We start from the raw sequence: 7,006 nt of genomic DNA, 5'->3' as shown, positions 1-7,006 counted from the left end.
CCACGTTTAAATTTGATTTCCCACAAGCCCCCTACCCCCTATCAGTTCGCCAGTATCTCCCCTTTTTCTTTTTTCTTTCCCTTTCCTTCCTTCTCTCTTATTTTTGTGATTGGGGGGGGGGGGGCAACAGCCTGGGAGGCAAGGCCCTTTCGGCCCCCCGATCTTTTTCTTCCCCCTTTTCTTTTCTTCTTCCTCTTCTCTCTTTCCCTTTCTCTCCTCTTTCCCTTTCCCTTCTTTTCCTTTCTTCTCTCTCTCTCTTTTTTTTTTGCGGGGGGGGGGGGGGGGCAAGGCACGCTCGGCCCCCCCCCTGGATCCGCGCCTGAGAGTGGAACCTCATTATAAAGAACACTTTTATAAGAAACTTATAAAACAAGGTAATTTCCCTGGTTCCAAGGAGTTTGTTATAACCGGGTTCCACTTTAATTTAATATAACTAATAATTATTATTATTATTAAAATAAGAAAGTTATAAAACAAGGTAATTTCACTGGTTCCAAGGAGTTTGTTATAACCAGGTTTCACTTTAATTTAACATAACAATATCTAGATGAAAACAACAATATAGATATATTGACTGCTTTGAGGGGTCTGGCTGTCCAGGCGCACATCGGGGTCATGGCAGGATGTGCACGTCCCCGAGAACCAACAGCCAGGCCTCGAATATTAAAGCAGTCGATATGTTTGTTATTTACCGAATTGACACAAAAATCTACCAAGAATTCTTATTCATCTTTTTCTTGATTAAAGATTGGTTAAAACATCAGGGAAAATCTGGGAACTGTCTATTAATCTTCGCTGGAAAGATGATTGAATCGTTTGGGAATCGCAGACAAAGAGCACTGTATGGTGGTGTCCGCGCTCACACAAAGAAAATGGTAACACGTAAACCAATGGGGATCTCATCGAAATCTATTATTTTCCCGTACCCAGAATCTTTAGCGAATCTCACTCATGAACAATTGACCGTCACTGGCATTGTTCGTTTCTTTATGGGAATGGCTAAAATCACGACTCAATTGTCGACCAATCAGATGGCTAGATTTCTAAAAAAAGGGGTATATAATATTTAATATTTGCATTGCGCATATATCCACCACGCCACCTCGTTAGGTCCTCAAGGCGCTTCTATATTATTACCCCGGCTCTACTAGGCTGCCGAATCAGTGCTCACACATTCAAGGATTTCCTTCATGCCGGTACCCATACAAGTGGAAAATGTAGACTTATGTCTTGCCAAAGGACATTAGTGCAGCGTCGGAAGTCGAACCGTGAACCCTGTGACCGTCAGTCTGACGATGTATCCACTAGACTACAACACCATTATTATGCCTCCGTTATGTTTTCGGGTTGTCCGTCCGTCCGTACGTCTGTCTGTACGTACGTACGTCCCGTTCTCGTGATCGCGTTATCTCAAGAACCGACCGATGGATTCCTACCAAACTTTGGTCATGTATGTAACTTGCAGAGCCAATGAACTGACTAGATTTTGGGGTCACAAGGTCAAAGGTCAAAGGTCACAGGGCTCATTATGTATGCAAAAATAGCTTGTGATCGCGTTATCTCAAGAACCAACTGATGGATTCCTACCAAACTTTGGTCATGTATGTAACTTGCAAAGCCAATGAACTGATTAGATTTTGGGGTCACGAGGTCAAAGGTCAAAGGTCACAGGCTCATTATGTATGCAAAAATAGCTTGTGATCGCGTTATCTCAAGAACCGACTGATGGATTCCTACCAAACTTTGGTCATGTATGTAACTTGCCGAGCCTATGAACTGATTAGATTTTGGGGTCACGAGGTCAAAGGTCACGGGGCTCAATATGTATGCAAAAAAAGCTTGTGATCATGTTATCTCAAGAACTAACTGATGGATTCCTACCAAACTTTGGTCATGTATGTAACTTGCAGAGCCAATGAACTGATTAAATTTTGGGGTCACAAGGTCAAAGGTCATGGAGCTCATTATGTATGCAAAAATAGCTTGTGATTGCATTATCATTAGAACCGATGGATGGATTACCATCAAACTCAAGACATGCATATATATATATATATATATATGTATTTTGCATTTGAGGTCATGAGTTCAAAGATCAAAGGGTCATACATGTATATGAGAAATAGCTTGTATAATCATATTCTGAGAACCTGTTATGGATTACAACCGAACTTAAATTTGAAATATTTCTTCCGTTTTGGTTTGTAAAATTGCTCTATGACGGAGGCATCACTTTCGACTGCGCGCAGTCGAAGTTCCATCTAGTTTTACTACTACTTCTAATACTATATCTTGAACTACTACTACTACCACTTACCACCATAGCCACCACCATAACCACCACCATTGCCACCACCATCACCACCACTGCTACTACACATTACTACTATTTATACTAGTACTACTACACAGCTACCACTATTAGTATAGTCGGTGGCAGGCACAAATCCTTGTTTTGGGTGTCGGTCCATTATGATGTCCCGCATTTAGATGTTAGTTTGTCTGATACTCACAAGGACAACTTTTTTAATGGTGTAGACGAATATGTTAATCTCTATCCCGTGATGTCACTGTCCATTCAGTCATGGTCATGCCACATGTCACTTTAACCTATAATTTAACCTGGTGTGCTTTTTGTTTGTCTTTCCAGAGGCAGAGAACTGCAAACAAGACGAGACCTATTCTGTATTTCGTCATCCGTGTGACTACGAGGAGTCTCAGTGTCCTGGTTATCCGAAACCGCCCTATCGCCCCGGCGGACCACCAATCGCTGGGTGTTTCTGCAATGAAGGATTGTTACGTCACAATGGTCAGTGTATTTCACCTGGTGATTGCCCGTCCTGTGATGTGGTCAATTGCTTTGTGGATCCATGTCTGTTGGCGACTTGCGGAGCCTCTCCTAATGCTCGATGCATGTAAGTCATAGCCTTATAGGTTCTAGGATCGACACCCACCCCCTGGACATCAACCCCCCGGATAACCACCCCCAGTCAACTACCCCCTAGGACAGCTGCCCCCTATAGCAACCATGCACCCTCTAGGAGGCTGTTCACACCGGCAGAGATAGCGCGCTAGACCGCGCTATCTCTGCGGTTGGGAGTTACAACGTCGTTTCGGTCCGCCCAACAGCGAGCCACGGCGAGCCAAAACGGCGTGCCACTGGAGCACCTCTTGGGGGTGGTCCACGAGAGATAGCGCGGTCTAGCGCGCGCTAGAAAAAAGGGGGTGCAACGATAGACCGCGCTATCTCATGGCGGTGTGAACAGCCTCTAGGACGACTACCCCCAGGGGTAGTTGACTGGGCTGGTTATCCGGGGGTGGATATCCAGGGAGTAGGTGTCCGGATATGAGCCTTATATCCTGTAGAACTCGCTAGGATAGGGTCGAGCACATGGAGGAGGTGTGTCTACATAGTGCGAATTGCTTGAAACAAATGAGGGGGGGGGGGGGGAGCAAATTTAGGGCTACTGATAAGTATATAAATAGAAGATTCTCTCTTATTTAATTGATCATGGATTTCACCTTTTAAGAAGACGAACAAGAACAGGAATGAGAAAGAGAAGGAAAAGGAGAAGGAGAAGGATACGAAAGAAGAAGAAGAAGAAGAAGAAGAAGAAGAAGAAGAAGGAGGAGAAGAAGAAGAAGAAGAAGAAGAAGAAGAAGAAGAAGGATACGAAGAAGAAGAAGAAGAAGAAGAAGAAGAAGAAGAAGAAGAAGAAGAAGAAAGAAGAAAGATACGAAGAAGAAGAAGAAGAAGAAGGAGAAGAAGGAGAAGAAGAAGAAGAAGAAGAAGAGGGAGAAGAAGAATACGAAGAAGAAGAAGAAGAAGAAGAAGAAGAAGAAGAAGAAGAAGAAGAAGAAGAAGAAGAAGAAGAAGAAGTAGAAGAAGAAGAAGTAGTAGAAGAAGAAGAAGAAGAAGGATACGAAGAAGGATACGAAGAAGAAGAAGAAGAAGAAGAAGAAGAAGAAGAAGAAAAAGAAGAAGAAGAAGAAGAGGAAGAAGAAAAAAAGAAGAAGAGGAAGAAAAAGTAGAAGAAGAAGAAGGATACGAAGAAGAAGAAGAAGAAGAAGAAGAAGAAGAAGAAGGAGAAGAAGAAGAAGAAGAAGAAGAAGAAGAAGAAGAAGAAGAAGAAGAAGAAGAAGAAGAAGAAGAAGAAGAAGAAGAAGAAGAAGATAACCGAAAGAGCAAAAAGGGGTACACATAACGCTTTAAATTACAGCCGTATGGCCTCATTATATAGCAACCTAAAACATAAACAACGCAATCATAATTCTCACTGCGTGACTACCTCATGACCAGCATTATTATACCTGCATTCTCAACCTCCTCTCCTCTAATCAATAATACATCCGAATGTTAGCTATTTTATTCTATTTTCCCATTACAGGTCCAACTACTGCGGAGGATGCAATTTCATCTTCTACGACTCTCAATGTCATGAAGTCCAGTGTGACGGAAAGCCAACTTATTAAACAACCATTATATACCGTGGTATCAAGATCTACACGTTACGCGATGGTTTCTGAATCCTGTCATTCCCCTCCACTCCACTGTGTGACAGGAACTAACCGGTTCGCGTTGGCAATGGTTTACGGGATCGGAGGTTTTTGGTTAAACAAAGATATTAACTAAACATAATGTCTGTATAATGATTGTAACTGCCTGTATTTCTGTTGTTTATAAATTAAATTTAGTTGATCTTTTAGGCGTGATAAACACGAGTTCACGTAAAACACTATAAAAAAAGACATCATGATACTTCCAAAGCACTTATTTGGATATAAATGTCATTGAAACATTTAATTTTCATTATTTCGACTTTCATCGTTGCTATCATAAGTAAACATTTTCAAACGAATTTTCTGTTGCCATTTATGAATGAATAATTTGTGGTCGTTGGGCAAACATATTGCTCTACGTCTTCATTTCAATTACAAACTAACGAAATCATCACTCCTTTTTAAACAGTTTAAGAAGTATCTATATCCTGCACTTTGAAATGAATGAAATTAAATGACATCAGTCGCACGGTAGGCCTAAAATTAATCTATATGGTTTTGTTTTGAATGTTTACTATGTACCTCTAGCTCTTCAGAAAAATAAACGATAGAGCCGGGAAAAGGGACATCAAATTATAATGAAAGATAATGGAGGGAGATGGAGAAAAACTGTGTGAGAGAACTAAAGAGGACTATCTCAGAGTAAGTGTGTGTGTGTGTGTGTGTGAGAGAGAGAGAGAGAGAAAGAGAGAGAGAGAGAAAGGAGAGAGAGAGAGAGAGAGAGAGAGAGAGAGAGAGAGAGAGAGAGAGAGAGAGAGAAAGAAAGAAAGAAAGAAAAGATGAAAAAAGGAGTAGATTGACAAACGGGCAGAGAAAGACAAATAAAATAAAATATGTAAAGAGAGAGAGAGAGAGAGAGAGAGAGAGAGAGAGAGAATGAAATATAATGGAGAGAGATGGAGAAAAACTGTGTGAGAGAACTAAAGAGGAGTATCTCAGAGTAAGTGTGTGTGTGTGTGTGTGTGTGAGAGAGAGAGAGAAAGAGAGAGAGAGAGAAAGAAAGAAAGAAAGAAAAGGTGAAAAGAAAGGAGTAGATTGACAGACGGGCATAGAAAGACAAAATAAGACAAAATAGGTAAAGAGAGAGAGAGAAAGAACAAAACAAAAAGGGGTGGGGTGATTGGTTACGCTTTCCAACGCGCCTTTAAACTGATAACATTCACATTGCACATCGGGAACTATTATACAACTCAACTATTCACGATTACAAATACACAACGACTAAATCATTAAGCTTCATTTTTATTGCATTTTAATGATCACTTTCAAGGGAACTCATTCGTATATTCTTGATAAAGCTGGGCATTATTTTTTTATTCATTAATCTTTGAGTACTACTCTATTATGTTTGGCATCAGGGTGATCGGTCTGGTATCCAAAGGTTTATGATCAGGAATGGATCACTTAATCGATATACCCACCGAATCTAGGGGAAATATTACATAGACTGAATAAGTTCTTGAAATAGAAATTAGAAGAAAAAAATGGGTAAGCCCATCTTTGAAATTAGGAAGTTATCACAAAACGTATACAGCGAGGGTTTTAATTTCAGGTAGCCACCCCAATTTTATTTTACATCCCGCCAAAACTTTATTGGATTTTGTTTTACTTTCATTGATGACGGAGCTTTTTCTTGCAATATTATTGTGTTGTTTTATATTCAGGTAATGCATCATATTCTTTTTGTTTACGTTAGACGTAATCAAGTTATTTATTGTCAAAGGTCTATGTCTGCTTCTGATTTAATTAATGATTTAAACAAAATGAATGCAATAATTATTTTGGCACATTTCACACTTTCAAACAACAACCATTAAAAAAGAAAAACAGGACGAAATTTATACAAAGTTTGTATGTTAGGATCATGTCTTTAACATAGAGAATATCACTTTTTTTCATTTTGTATTAGAACAATGATCTCATCAAAGGATTTTCCTTCGCATTAGATGGAGATAATTAAGGGAGAGAAAGAGAGAGAGAGAGAGAGAGAGAGAGAGAGAGTGAGAGTGAGTTGAGACGATTGAGAGATTTCAACATTATTCTGCTAACCTAACTAAAAATGCAAATGGCGTTTGCGGACCCAAAATTATTAAGTTGAAGGAAAATGGGCATCTATTAGCATATATAAGAACCGGGGAAGGGGGTATATCTATCAGCATTCCCGTATCCTGTTGTATTGATTTTCTCCCTGGGCTTCAATGAGAATTGAACGTTAAAACATATGAAAACACATTAACTTGAAACTCTAATTAATTAAGCTTGCCTTATGGTATTCAAGCTGCTTGATGTCATGTAGTCAGGGGCGTAGACAACGGGGGGGATGAGGGGGATGCATCCCCCCCACCTCACAAGGTGGGGGGGATGACATGTACAATCATCCCCCCCAGGTTTTGGGGAAAGATATTTGCTTACTTAATAAGTCATAATGATGATAATATTAGTAATA

General features: G+C 40.1%; 1 long non-coding RNA gene across 1 annotated transcript; it reads left to right on the top strand.

Annotated features, from left to right (window-relative positions):
• The first annotated feature begins 2,671 nt into the window (after positions 1 to 2,671).
• On the top strand, positions 2,672 to 5,047 carry LOC115918993. Its single transcript, XR_004066193.1, has 2 exons — positions 2,672 to 2,915; positions 4,389 to 5,047. It is a non-coding gene; the product is annotated as an uncharacterized LOC115918993 (long non-coding RNA).
• The last annotated feature ends 1,959 nt before the right edge of the window (positions 5,048 to 7,006 follow it).

This window comes from Strongylocentrotus purpuratus, unplaced genomic scaffold (genome assembly GCF_000002235.5).
Source record: "Strongylocentrotus purpuratus isolate Spur 01 unplaced genomic scaffold, Spur_5.0 spur5_scaffold_3, whole genome shotgun sequence".
NCBI classification, from domain to species: Eukaryota; Metazoa; Echinodermata; class Echinoidea; order Camarodonta; family Strongylocentrotidae; genus Strongylocentrotus; species Strongylocentrotus purpuratus.
Note: the sequence above shows the minus strand (reverse complement) of the source record. Positions and strands in the feature narration are given on the sequence as shown.